Source organism: Pseudophryne corroboree, chromosome 5, assembly GCF_028390025.1.
Source record: "Pseudophryne corroboree isolate aPseCor3 chromosome 5, aPseCor3.hap2, whole genome shotgun sequence".
In the NCBI taxonomy this organism is placed as follows: domain Eukaryota; kingdom Metazoa; phylum Chordata; class Amphibia; order Anura; family Myobatrachidae; genus Pseudophryne; species Pseudophryne corroboree.
Genome location: NC_086448.1, coordinates 539118179 through 539133612, shown reverse-complemented (window position 1 = coordinate 539133612; position 15434 = coordinate 539118179). Strand labels below are relative to the sequence as shown.

At 45.0% G+C, this 15434-nt stretch overlaps 1 protein-coding gene across 1 annotated transcript in view; it reads left to right on the top strand.

The window, feature by feature from the left end:
* The first annotated feature begins 73 nt into the window (after positions 1–73).
* The window catches only part of RNF182 (ring finger protein 182), a 206060-nt gene continuing 190699 nt past the window's right edge, over positions 74–15434 (top strand). The window contains exon 1 of the mRNA XM_063924955.1: positions 74–237. The gene's annotated coding sequence lies outside the window, so the exon portion shown is untranslated. The remainder of the gene's footprint in view (positions 238–15434) is intronic.

The window sequence follows — 15434 nt, the reverse complement described above, 5'->3', positions numbered from 1 at the left end:
CGGCAGTGTCCATCTTGCTGGGCACACTGCACAGTGACAAGGAAGCAGTCTCAATCAGGGGTGTGCTTCCTGTGGCTGGCCCCTCCCACCACACTCAGAGAGAGAGCTGCGTGTATGAGGCCAGCAGCAGCAGAAGCTGACCTCTCTCTCTGCTCCTCAGCTCTCACTGCAGCCTTCCCACACTGTCCTGGGGTCGTCCTCCAGTCTGCTCCTAAGAGGAAGGAACAACATAGCCAGGTGACTGCTGTGTGTAATGGGGGGAATGTAATGTGGCACTGACCTGATGTAATATGTGGTAGGGGGCTGTGTATGATGTGGAGCTGGGTGTAATATGTGAGCTGGGTGTAATATGGGGGAGGGGGCTGTGTATGATGTGGAGCTGTGTGTAATATGTGAGCTGGGTGTAATATGGGGGAGGGGGTTGTGTATAATGTAATGTGCTGGGTGTAATATGGGGGAGGGGGGTGGTGTTTTCTGTGTGTAATGTGCTGGGTGTAATATGGGGGAGGGGGACTGTGTGTAATGTGCTGGGTGTAATATGGGGGAGGGGGACTGTGTCTAATGTGCTGGGTGTAATATGGGGGAGGGGGACTGTGTGTAATGTGCTGGGTGTAATATGGGGGAGGGGGGCTGTGTGTAATGTAATGTAATGTGCTGGGTGTAGTATGGGGCTGTGTATGATGAGGAGCTGGGTGTAATATGGGGTATGGGACTGTGTATGATGTGAGCTGGGTGTAATATGGGGGAGGGGGTTGTGTATAATGTAATGTGCTGGGTGTAATATGGGGGAGGGGGACTGTGTGTAATGTGCTGGGTGTAATATGGGGGATGGGGACTGTGTGTAATGTGCTGGGTGTAATATGGGGAAGGGGGACTGTGTGTAATGTAATGTGCTGGGTGTAGTATGGGGCTGTGTATGATGAGGAGCTGGGTGTAATATGGGGTATGGGACTGTGTATGATGTGAGCTGGGTGTAATATGGGGGAGTGGGTTGTGTATAATGTAATGTGCTGGGTGTAATATGGGTGAGTTGCGTATAATGTAATGTGCTGGGTGTAATATGGTGGAGGGGTGTGTATAATGTAATGTGCTGGGTGTAGTATGGGGGAGGGGGTTGTGTATAATGTAATGTGCTGGGTGTAATAAGTGGGAGGGGGCAGTGCATAATGCAATGTATTCTGGTGCTGTATGTACTAGGTGTAATGTGTATGTGGGTGTAGTGGGTGTATGTATACACACACACACAGTGCTGAAAGTGGGCCGGTATACACTGGTATGGCATACCGGCACTTCGAGCACTGACTGCCGCATCTTTTCAAATTCGTCACTATAAACGCGCCAATTGGAGCTCTTGAACCAGCAGCCAATCAGGAGCAGCCACTCCTGATTGGCTGCTGGTCTGTGGCAGATTTGAAATAGTGGCGGTCATAGGTGGACCATAGCTACCCCGAAGGCCGCTGCCCTCAGCCTCCTCCTCCGCACTGCCGCCTCCTCTGCACCGTCGATGACCACAGCCTCCTCATCCTCCACACCGCCGACCACACACTCCTCCGCTCATTAACCAATCTTACCCTGCTGCCTTTCTCTCTCCCTACTGTATGTCTTTGCTGTCCTCTCCCTATGTCTCTCCCTGTCTCTCTGTCACTCTCCCTGTCCCTACTGTATGTCCCTGCTGTCACTCTCCCTGTTCCTGAATTTTGGCTCATTCCGTGTGGATTGTGGCTCATACTGTGTAGCATAATGTGAATTTCGGCTCATACTGTGTGGCATATGTGAATTTCAGCTCACACCATGTGGCATAATGTGTGTGTGTGTGTGTGTGTATGTATATATATATATATATATATATATATATATATAAAATCCCGCACCAGTGTATATAGATTTTCGTTTTCTCAGTCACTTAATGTGCACAGTAGATTAAATTAATGTATCTTGCACTTATATTGTTGCTTTTTTTCTAATTCTTTTTTTTTGCTGCTTTTTGTACTATAGTTTTCACCTGCCATTGCAGGACACACCCCTGATTGCAATAAATACACCCATAGGCGGAACTAGACACACCCCTTGGGCGGAGCTCGACACACCCCTGCACGGCGCATTCTGCTGCCACCTGGAATCTCCCTGAAACTAGTTTTCAAAAGTAGGCAAGTATGCATCAGATCCGTATGCTATGTGTACTGAGATATAAAGCAGATTAAATATCAGCAATATGCGGCTTACATAACGGAAGGCTGTTTTCCATTTCTTAATTGGAAACTTTCTCACTGCCAAACTGAGACTATAGTTATTCCTTAATTCCTAAGGATCTAATAGTCCCATTAGTCGGGCCAGTCCCATAGTCCCCTCATACTGCTGGCCGGGTCAGACCTATAGTCCCCTAATCATGCAGCAAGGCCGCCTCACACTTATTGCTGAGCTGGCTCACATGCATCTAAATTTCACCCTGCATGTATTCCAATGGTGTTTGTACAGAAGTGCAAGTCAAATGCATGCACCGAGAAGTGTAATAGACATTCCTGGGCAGTTACAGGAGGATAGATAATCAGACGCAGATGTAACACAATATGACTATGTTATTGGAGTGACACCAGTAAGTTGCTGAAAGTGGTTGCATACAGAGATGCTGAATTGCTCACAATGGATGCCATGCTCAGACAGGTGATCTGCACATAGCATAGGGCTGGCAAAAGTTTCAATGGTGCAACCAATGGCGGTGTCTAAAGATGCACAAAGCATGATTGCACTTATACTGACAGTGGGAGTCTCAGTCCTTGCATATTCTGATGTGCAGATTTATATCAGGGAAGGGCTTTGTAGCAGCATTAACATAATGTTGCAGATGCAACTGCAGCAAAAGACACAAGTAACAAAGTAATTGCATCCAACTCAGAATAAGGCCCAATGAGGAGTGATCCCGCCCCCTCAACTGACCCCACCCCATTAAAAGACCCCACCCCCATTAAGGATGCCTCCATATGACATATCACAATAACTGACTGTTAAGCAATCCTGTTAACAGTCGCTCAGTGAATCACTGACGCCATGATGGCTATGCTAGTATTAGATCTGCAGGGTCATTCTATTGTAGTTCACATTACAAAGTGACATAGCAAGCATATGCATGGCTATCAACAATAAAAATAATTTATGTGAAATACATTTTATATACTCAGAAAATAATAAGACAGGTTATGCCTTAAAACTAACCAAAAAAAACTTAATTTTATTTCTGGTAACTCACATTACTTTTTAAAGGACCAAGGGGTCATTCTGACCTGATCGCACGCTGCAGTTTTTCGCAGCGCAGCGATCGGGTCGGAACTGTGCATGCGCCGGCACCACAGTGCTCCGGCGCATGCCAGACGGCCGAGGGCCGTCGTTACCTAGCGATTGCCTCTGCCTGATTGACAGGCAGAGTCGGTCGCTGGGCGGGAGGGGGCGGCACAGCGGTGTTTGGCTGCTGTTTTCGGGGCGCAGTCCGGCCATCGCAGGCGTGGCCGGACTGTGCGTGGGGGGGGGGGCGCAGCAGCTGCGTGATGTCACACGCAGCCGCTGCGACCTGGGGCAGCAATGAGTAACTCCCGGACAGCCGCAGGAGCTGCGCTGGCCGGGAGTTACTCTTCAAGTAGAAAAGCATTGCCGCTGTGCGATGCTTTTGTACTTGTGCGGGGGAGGGGGGGGCCGAACTGACATGCGGGGCAGACTAGCCCTGTGCTGGGCATCCCCCCGCATGTCTGGGAAGATGATTGTAGCTGTGCTAAATTTAGCACAGCTACGATCAACTCAGAATGACCCCCCAGGTTTTGTATGACACTTAACAAATATGAAATCCTGCTTTGTCTTAAGTCCAGGGTCTCCTCATAACTTCTAGGAGTCTAAAAAGCATTTTTATGTGTTACTATGATTTTGTGGATTATATAACACAACTTTAAACATTACAGTATGTGGTAGCTCAATTACATAATCACAATTAACTATCAAACTTAAAGTAACATCAGGAATTCACTACACTTTAGAGGATACATTTTTCTGATTATCTTGGCTTTGCTTTAGAATATTTCATCTGTATTTGTAGGCCACTTCCATAACTTTTCATCTTTCTCCACAGCATTAACCTTATATTCACCTTTTATTATACTGGTTAAAATCCTTAATAAAGCTCAATGTCATGTTTTACCACAAACCAATCTTCCAGTCCTTTCCCTGTTTTTAACCTTTGCATTTTATGCTTTTGATGTTGCCGTATGTCGAACGGTGTGAACAGCTATGCAATTTCTAACCGATGAAGAAAGTTTCAGTGTCTTGCTTCTTTAATACAAAATCTTCTTCATTCATGAGAATAGCTATCACCTTGGATGTTGGACATGCTGCAATTGCAATGCCCATTGCATTGTTTACAGTACATTTTCTACTTTTAACTAGAGATGAGCGGGTTCGGTTTCTCTGAATCCGAACCTGCCAGAACTTCATGTTTTTTTTCACGGGTCCGAGCGACTCGGATCTTCCCGCCTTGCTCGGTTAACCCGAGCGCGCCCGAACGTCATCATGACGCTGTCGGATTCTCGCGAGGCTCGGATTCTATCGCGAGACTCGGATTCTATATAAGGAGCCGCGCGTCGCCGCCATTTTCACACGTGCATTGAGATTGATAGGGAGAGGACGTGGCTGGCGTCCTCTCCGTTTAGAATAGATTAGAGAGACACTTGATTTACTAATTTTGGGGAGCATTAGGAGTACTCAGTACAGTGCAGAGTTTTGCTGATAGTGACCACCAGTTTTATTTATAATCCGTTCTCTGCCTGAAAAAAGCGATACACAGCACACAGTGACTCAGTCACATACCATATCTGTGTGCACTGCTCAGGCTCAGGCCAGTGTGCTGCATCATCTATTATCTATATATAATATTATATATATCTGTCTGACTGCTCAGCTCACACAGCTTATAATTGTGGGGGAGACTGGGGAGCACTACTGCAGTGCCAGTTATAGGTTATAGCAGGAGCCAGGAGTACATAATATATTATATAGTGAGTGACCACCAGACACACAGTGCAGTTTATTTAATATATCCGTTCTCTGCCTGAAAAAAGCGATACACACAGTGACTCAGTCAGTCACATACCATATCTGTGTGCACTGCTCAGGCTCAGGCCAGTGTGCTGCATCATCTATATATATTATATATCTGTCTGACTGCTCAGCTCACACAGCTTATAATTGTGGGGGAGACTGGGGAGCACTACTGCAGTGCCAGTTATAGGTTATAGCAGGAGCCAGGAGTACATAATATTATATTAAAATTAAACAGTGCACACTTTTGCTGCAGGAGTGCCACTGCCAGTGTGACTAGTGACCAGTGACCTGACCACCAGTATATATAATATTAGTAGTATACTATCTCTTTATCAACCAGTCTATATTAGCAGCAGACACAGTACAGTGCGGTAGTTCACGGCTGTGGCTACCTCTGTGTCGGCACTCGGCAGCCCGTCCATAATTGTATATACCACCTAACCGTGGTTTTTTTTTCTTTCTTTATACATACATACTAGTTACGAGTATACTATCTCTTTATCAACCAGTCTATATTAGCAGCAGACACAGTACAGTGCGGTAGTTCACGGCTGTGGCTACCTCTGTGTCGGCACTCGGCAGCCCGTCCATAATTGTATATACCACCTAACCGTGGTTTTTTTTTCTTTCTTTATACATACATACTAGTTACGAGTATACTATCTCTTTATCAACCAGTCTATATATTAGCAGCAGACACAGTACAGTGCGGTAGTTCACGGCTGTGGCTACCTCTGTGTCGGCACTCGGCAGCCCGTCCATAATTGTATATACCACCTAACCGTGGTTTTTTTTTCTTTCTTTATACATACATACTAGTTACGAGTATACTATCTCTTTATCAACCAGTCTATATATTAGCAGCAGACACAGTACAGTGCGGTAGTTCACGGCTGTGGCTACCTCTGTGTCGGCACTCGGCAGCCCGTCCATAATTGTATATACCACCTAACCGTGGTTTTTTTTTCTTTCTTTATACATACATACTAGTTACGAGTATACTATCTCTTTATCAACCAGTCTATATATTAGCAGCAGACACAGTACAGTGCGGTAGTTCACGGCTGTGGCTACCTCTGTGTCGGCACTCGGCAGCCCGTCCATAATTGTATATACCACCTAACCGTGGTTTTTTTTTCTTTCTTTATACATACATACTAGTTACGAGTATACTATCTCTTTATCAACCAGTCTATATATTAGCAGCAGACACAGTACAGTGCGGTAGTTCACGGCTGTGGCTACCTCTGTGTCGGCACTCGGCAGCCCGTCCATCATTGTATATACCACCTAACCGTGTTTTTTTTTTCTTTCTTTATACATACATACTAGTTACGAGTATACTATCTCTTTATCAACCAGTCTATATAGTAGCAGCAGACACAGTACAGTGCGGTAGTTCACGGCTGTGGCTACCTCTGTGTCGGCACTCGGCAGCCCATCCATAATTGTATATACCACCTAACCGTGGTTTTTTTTTCTTTCTTTATACATACATACTAGTTACGAGTATACTATCTCTTTATCAACCAGTCTATATATTAGCAGCAGACACAGTACAGTGCGGTAGTTCACGGCTGTGGCTACCTCTGTGTCGGCACTCGGCAGCCCGTCCATAATTGTATATACCACCTAACCGTAGTTTTTTTTTCTTTCTTTATACATACATACTAGTTACGAGTATACTATCTCTTTATCAACCAGTCTATATATTAGCAGCAGACACAGTACAGTGCGGTAGTTCACGGCTGTGGCTACCTCTGTGTCGGCACTCGGCAGCCCGTCCATAATTGTATATACCACCTAACCGTGGTTTTTTTTTCTTTCTTTATACATACATACTAGTTACGAGTATACTATCTCTTTATCAACCAGTCTATATATTAGCAGCAGACACAGTACAGTGCGGTAGTTCACGGCTGTGGCTACCTCTGTGTCGGCACTCGGCAGCCCGTCCATAATTGTATATACCACCTAACCGTGGTTTTTTTTTCTTTCTTTATACATACATACTAGTTACGAGTATACTATCTCTTTATCAACCAGTCTATATATTAGCAGCAGACACAGTACAGTGCGGTAGTTCACGGCTGTGGCTACCTCTGTGTCGGCACTCGGCAGCCCGTCCATAATTGTATATACCACCTAACCGTGGTTTTTTTTTCTTTCTTTATACATACATACTAGTTACGAGTATACTATCTCTTTATCAACCAGTCTATATATTAGCAGCAGACACAGTACAGTGCGGTAGTTCACGGCTGTGGCTACCTCTGTGTCGGCACTCGGCAGCCCGTCCATAATTGTATATACCACCTAACCGTGGTTTTTTTTTCTTTCTTTATACATACATACTAGTTACGAGTATACTATCTCTTTATCAACCAGTCTATATATTAGCAGCAGACACAGTACAGTGCGGTAGTTCACGGCTGTGGCTACCTCTGTGTCGGCACTCGGCAGCCCGTCCATAATTGTATATACCACCTAACCGTGGTTTTTTTTTCTTTCTTTATACATACATACTAGTTACGAGTATACTATCTCTTTATCAACCAGTCTATATATTAGCAGCAGACACAGTACAGTGCGGTAGTTCACGGCTGTGGCTACCTCTGTGTCGGCACTCGGCAGCCCGTCCATAATTGTATATACCACCTAACCGTGGTTTTTTTTTCTTTCTTTATACATACATACTAGTTACGAGTATACTATCTCTTTATCAACCAGTCTATATATTAGCAGCAGACACAGTACAGTGCGGTAGTTCACGGCTGTGGCTACCTCTGTGTCGGCACTCGGCAGCCCGTCCATAATTGTATATACCACCTAACCGTGGTTTTTTTTTCTTTCTTTATACATACATACTAGTTACGAGTATACTATCTCTTTATCAACCAGTCTATATATTAGCAGCAGACACAGTACAGTGCGGTAGTTCACGGCTGTGGCTACCTCTGTGTCGGCACTCGGCAGCCCGTCCATAATTGTATATACCACCTAACCGTGGTTTTTTTTTCTTTCTTTATACATACATACTAGTTACGAGTATACTATCTCTTTATCAACCAGTCTATATATTAGCAGCAGACACAGTACAGTGCGGTAGTTCACGGCTGTGGCTACCTCTGTGTCGGCACTCGGCAGCCCGTCCATAATTGTATACTAGTATCCAATCCATCCATCTCCATTGTTTACCTGAGGTGCCTTTTAGTTGTGCCTATTAAAATATGGAGAACAAAAATGTTGAGGTTCCAAAATTAGGGAAAGATCAAGATCCACTTCCACCTCGTGCTGAAGCTGCTGCCACTAGTCATGGCCGAGACGATGAAATGCCAGCAACGTCGTCTGCCAAGGCCGATGCCCAATGTCATAGTACAGAGCATGTCAAATCCAAAACACCAAATATCAGTAAAAAAAGGACTCCAAAACCTAAAATAAAATTGTCGGAGGAGAAGCGTAAACTTGCCAATATGCCATTTACCACACGGAGTGGCAAGGAACGGCTGAGGCCCTGGCCTATGTTCATGGCTAGTGGTTCAGCTTCACATGAGGATGGAAGCACTCAGCCTCTCGCTAGAAAAATGAAAAGACTCAAGCTGGCAAAAGCAGCACAGCAAAGAACTGTGCATTCTTCGAAATCCCAAATCCACAAGGAGAGTCCAATTGTGTCGGTTGCGATGCCTGACCTTCCCAATACTGGACGTGAAGAGCATGCACCTTCCACCATTTGCACGCCCCCTGCAAGTGCTGGAAGGAGCACCCGCAGTCCAGTTCCTGATAGTCAGATTGAAGATGTCAGTGTTGAAGTACACCAGGATGAGGAGGATATGGGTGTTGCTGGCGCTGGGGAGGAAACTGACCAGGAGGATTCTGATGGTGAGGTGGTTTGTTTAAGTCAGGCACCCGGGGAGACACCTGTTGTCCGTGGGAGGAATATGGCCGTTGACATGCCAGGTGAAAATACCAAAAAAATCAGCTCTTCGGTGTGGAGGTATTTCACCAGAAATGCGGACAACAGGTGTCAAGCCGTGTGTTCCCTTTGTCAAGCTGTAATAAGTAGGGGTAAGGACGTTAACCACCTCGGAACATCCTCCCTTATACGTCACCTGCAGCGCATTCATAATAAGTCAGTGACAAGTTCAAAAACTTTGGGTGACAGCGGAAGCAGTCCACTGACCAGTAAATCCCTTCCTCTTGTAACCAAGCTCACGCAAACCACCCCACCAACTCCCTCAGTGTCAATTTCCTCCTTCCCCAGGAATGCCAATAGTCCTGCAGGCCATGTCACTGGCAATTCTGACGAGTCCTCTCCTGCCTGGGATTCCTCCGATGCATCCTTGCGTGTAACGCCTACTGCTGCTGGCGCTGCTGTTGTTGCCGCTGGGAGTCGATGGTCATCCCAGAGGGGAAGTCGTAAGCCCACTTGTACTACTTCCAGTAAGCAATTGACTGTTCAACAGTCCTTTGCGAGGAAGATGAAATATCACAGCAGTCATCCTACTGCAAAGCGGATAACTGAGTCCTTGACAACTATGTTGGTGTTAGACGTGCGTCCGGTATCCGCCGTTAGTTCACAGGGAACTAGACAATTTATTGAGGCAGTGTGCCCCCGTTACCAAATACCATCTAGGTTCCACTTCTCTAGGCAGGCGATACCGAGAATGTACACGGACGTCAGAAAAAGACTCACCAGTGTCCTAAAAAATGCAGTTGTACCCAATGTCCACTTAACCACGGACATGTGGACAAGTGGAGCAGGGCAGGGTCAGGACTATATGACTGTGACAGCCCACTGGGTAGATGTATGGACTCCCGCCGCAAGAACAGCAGCGGCGGCACCAGTAGCAGCATCTCGCAAACGCCAACTCTTTCCTAGGCAGGCTACGCTTTGTATCACCGCTTTCCAGAATACGCACACAGCTGAAAACCTCTTACGGCAACTGAGGAAGATCATCGCGGAATGGCTTACCCCAATTGGACTCTCCTGTGGATTTGTGGCATCGGACAACGCCAGCAATATTGTGTGTGCATTAAATATGGGCAAATTCCAGCACGTCCCATGTTTTGCACATACCTTGAATTTGGTGGTGCAGAATTTTTTTAAAAACGACAGGGGCGTGCAAGAGATGCTGTCGGTGGCCAGAAAAATTGCGGGACACTTTCGGCGTACAGGCACCACGTACAGAAGACTGGAGCACCACCAAAAACTACTGAACCTGCCCTGCCATCATCTGAAGCAAGAAGTGGTAACGAGGTGGAATTCAACCCTCTATATGCTTCAGAGGTTGGAGGAGCAGCAAAAGGCCATTCAAGCCTATACAATTGAGCACGATATAGTAGGTGGAATGCACCTGTCTCAAGTGCAGTGGAGAATGATTTCAACGTTGTGCAAGGTTCTGATGCCCTTTGAACTTGCCACACGTGAAGTCAGTTCAGACACTGCCAGCCTGAGTCAGGTCATTCCCCTCATCAGGCTTTTGCAGAAGAAGCTGGAGGCATTGAAGAAGGAGCTAAAAGGGAGCGATTCCGCTAGGCATGTGGGACTTGTGGATGCAGCCCTTAATTCGCTTAACAAGGATTCACGGGTGGTCAATCTGTTGAAATCAGAGCACTACATTTTGGCCACCGTGCTCGATCCTAGATTTAAAGCCTACCTTGGATCTCTCTTTCCGGCAGACACAAGTCTGCTGGGGTTGAAAGACCTGCTGGTGACAAAATTGTCAAGTCAAGCGGAACGCGACCTGTCAACATCTCCTCCTTCACATTCTCCCGCAACTGGGGGTGCGAGGAAAAGGCTCAGAATTCCGAGCCCACCCGCTGGCGGTGATGCAGGGCAGTCTGGAGCGACTGCTGATGCTGACATCTGGTCCGGACTGAAGGACCTGACAACGATTACGGACATGTCGTCTACTGTCACTGCATATGATTCTCTCAACATTGATAGAATGGTGGAGGATTATATGAGTGACCGCATCCAAGTAGGCACGTCACACAGTCCGTACTTATACTGGCAGGAAAAAGAGGCAATTTGGAGGCCCTTGCACAAACTGGCTTTATTCTACCTAAGTTGCCCTCCCACAAGTGTGTACTCCGAAAGAGTGTTTAGTGCCGCCGCTCACCTTGTCAGCAATCGGCGTACGAGGTTACATCCAGAAAATGTGGAGAAGATGATGTTCATTAAAATGAATTATAATCAATTCCTCCGCGGAGACATTGACCAGCAGCAATTGCCTCCACAAAGTACACAGGGAGCTGAGATGGTGGATTCCAGTGGGGACGAATTGATAATCTGTGAGGAGGGGGATGTACACGGTGATATATCGGAGGGTGAAGATGAGGTGGACATCTTGCCTCTGTAGAGCCAGTTTGTGCAAGGAGAGATTAATTGCTTCTTTTTTGGTGGGGGTCCAAACCAACCCGTCATATCAGTCACAGTCGTGTGGCAGACCCTGTCACTGAAATGATGGGTTGGTTAAAGTGTGCATGTCCTGTTTTGTTTATACAACATAAGGGTGGGTGGGAGGGCCCAAGGACAATTCCATCTTGCACCTCTTTTTTCTTTTCTTTTTCTTTGCATCATGTGCTGATTGGGGAGGGTTTTTTGGAAGGGACATCCTGCGTGACACTGCAGTGCCACTCCTAGATGGGCCCGGTGTTTGTGTCGGCCACTAGGGTCGCTAATCTTACTCACACAGTCAGCTACCTCATTGCGCCTCTTTTTTTCTTTGCGTCATGTGCTGTTTGGGGAGGGTTTTTTGGAAGGGACATCCTGCGTGACACTGCAGTGCCACTCCTAGATGGGCCCGGTGTTTGTGTCGGCCACTAGGGTCGCTAATCTTACTCACACAGCTACCTCATTGCGCCTCTTTTTTTCTTTGCGTCATGTGCTGTTTGGGGAGGGTTTTTTGGAAGGGACATCCTGCGTGACACTGCAGTGCCACTCCTAGATGGGCCCGGTGTTTGTGTCGGCCACTAGGGTCGCTTATCTTACTCACACAGCGACCTCGGTGCAAATTTTAGGACTAAAAATAATATTGTGAGGTGTGAGGTATTCAGAATAGACTGAAAATGAGTGTAAATTATGGTTTTTGAGGTTAATAATACTTTGGGATCAAAATGACCCCCAAATTCTATGATTTAAGCTGTTTTTTAGTGTTTTTTGAAAAAAACACCCGAATCCAAAACACACCCGAATCCGACAAAAAAAATTCGGTGAGGTTTTGCCAAAACGCGTTCGAACCCAAAACACGGCCGCGGAACCGAACCCAAAACCAAAACACAAAACCCGAAAAATTTCAGGCGCTCATCTCTACTTTTAACAAGAGATCAAACATGGTTTTTAATGGCATCACCAACTCCATCAATAGGTCCCTTCCCATGTGATGTTGCAAAGTACTTTTATTTTATTCTCCTGTTGTGTTATGTTGTTAGAATTGTCAAAGCCTCTGCAACATATCTGTTTTTTAATTGAGAAGCAGGACTGTCAGACCAAATTATAACTTCTATAACATCTGTTGGCAGTTCTTCAAAAAGTCAGTCTATATATGGGATGACAGTATTTTTGGAGTGATCAAGTACATCAGATGACTATAAATGTTAGTCATTTGTGAAAAAAATGGTGTAAAAGGTCTGACACCACTTTACATTACAAAGAACGACTCTTCACGCTGGTTGCTTTATCAGGCAGCTTCTTTATCCTTCACAAATGTTGTACATTACATTTGTTTTCCCAAAGATGGCTTCCCTGAACACTAGCTAATACATACTAGCCCTCTCTGTCATCTGGCTGCTCGTCAGCATCGGAAGCCCCACCCACTGGTCCTCACAAACCTTTATACCCTTACACACATTAATCAGTTACACCCAGATAGTATAACTCTATGAAATACCCTTGCTGTAGTGAGCAGTAGAATTCTTAACCCAGTCTGCCCTTTGTCCAACAGAGTGAGACCTGTTCTGAGCATCAGAACATGGCAAAGTACCTTCTTTGCCACATAGGTTACTCACGTTACGTGAAATAAAGCTACTATTACTAATATGAGAGCACAAGATGGAAAACAATTCAATATATCTAATAAATATGTCCACACATATTAAGGAGAAAATAAAAGATGTTTTTTTTCTGGCCATCGTGTAATTGAATATATATAAAAAGAATGGTGGTGAGTAACTCGCGTTACACATTTTAGGTTAGGTTAACAAATGTGTTTCTCCTTAACACACTTTCTAAATTTACTTGACAAACTATCATGAAAAAAAAAGAATTAATTCTCTTTCAATTGCATTATAAGGCATTTATTTATTTATTACATTGCAGTTGTTAAAATGTCCACCTTGAACAAATTCAGCATGTGCTCTGTGTACAAGCACTCAGAAGTACAACTGGTTTTGGAGGCAAAAAAAAAATATTGCTGCCAAATTCCTAAAGAAAATGTATTTTTTTCACAACCAGGTCCCTATTTACATGGAATGATCCTGCATCCAGTATCTGCCATTAATGTCCCCACTACCAAATTACATTTTTGTGCCATCTTACTGGAAAAGCAATTCCTCGCCTGTACCAGTATGTTAAAAAAGGGTGTGGATCATAGGGTTAACAGTAACTAGGTTGACAGTCATTAGGTCGACCACTATTGGTCGACAGTGACTAGGTCGACACATGAACAAGGTCGACATGGAAAATGGTTGACATGAGTTTTGTTTTTTTAAATTTGGTGTTGTTTTCTTCGTAAAAGTGTCCGGGAACCCCAATTACTGCGCCATATCTCCTCACGTGGCTTGCTTAGCTCATCATGCTTCGGGCAGGTTACTATTCCCAATCGTAGTCCATGTGGCTCATAAAGTATGGAAAAGCTAAAAAAATTAAAACAAAAATGTGAAAAACTCATGTCGACCTTTTTCCACATCGACCTTTTCCACGTCGACCTAGTAACCATGTCGACCTATAGGCCATGTCGACCTAATGCATGTCAACCAATAGTGGTTGACCTAATGAGTGTTGACCTAAAGACCGGATCCCATTAAAAATACCATTATTATTGGCCTACAAAATGCCATTGTACCAACTGTCCACTTAACCACAGATCTGTGAACAAACAGAACTAGACAAACTAAAGATTACATGACTTTGACAGTCCACTGTGTGGGTGAATCACCTTCAGCAGCAGGAACAGCACTAGCATCTTACAAACAATGCCAACTCATTCAGAGGAAGTCTACTTTCTTTACACTGGCTTTACTAAGAGACATACCACTGATGACCTGTACGTTTACCCCGCTTGGACTCTCCTCATGATTTGTGATTTCTGAAAACGCCACAAATATTTTGAAAGCATTGCAGCTGGGTGAATTCCAACACGTCCCACATACTTTGCCTACAAAATCAACTTTGTGGAACAGACTTTTTTAAGAACTGACAGGGGTTTGCAGGAGATGCTGTCTGTGGCCCAAAACATTCTGGGACATTTTTCGTCATTCAGCAACAGCATGTAGGAGATTGCAGCATCTGCAAGGACAGTTAAAATTTTCCTCTCCCCAACTGAAGCAAAGGGTGGTAAAAAGGTGCAATTCCACCCTCTTTATGCTTCAGCAGATGGAGGAACAGCAACAAGCCATCCAAAGCTACACAACAAACCATGACATTGGGAAAGGAGGAGGAATGTACTGTTGTGCAAGGTGCTGAAACCATTTAAAGTAGTCACACGTGAAGTGAGTTCAGACACTGCTAGCTTAAGTCAGGTGATTCCCCTAATTAGACTTTTGGAGAAGTAGCTCAAGAAATCGAAAAGAGGAAATTAAATGAAGCAATTCCGCTAAGTATGTCGGACTTTTAGATCAAGTCCTTTATTTGCTTTTCCAGGATCCAAGGGTTAACAGCATCTGCATTTTGGTGATCATGCTTGATCCTAGGTTTAAGTCATACATTATGTCTTTCTTTTCAACTGACCCAGATCTTAATAGATGCCAAGAGCTCCCAGTGAGCAAGTTGTCAGCTTAAGTGGTACATGACACAACGTCTCCTCCTTCAGTTTTTCGGGCAACTGCTTCTGCCAGGAAAAAGCTGAGATTTTCCCATGAGACCTAGTGGTGATGCAAATGAGTCAACACAACATTTTGACATCTGGTTGGGTGTAAAAGAATTGCCCAAAATTAGAGACGCCTCTACTGTAACTCCATCTGATACAGTCAGAATCCAAAGAGTGGAGGATTAATTTAATGACAACATATAAATAGGCATGTCACAGTGTCCTTTTGACTACTGGAAGGAAAAAAAGGCAATTTGGAGGCCCTTATACAAACTTGCTTTTTCATTACTTAAGCGGCTGTCCTCCAGTGTGCCCTCAGAAAGAGTT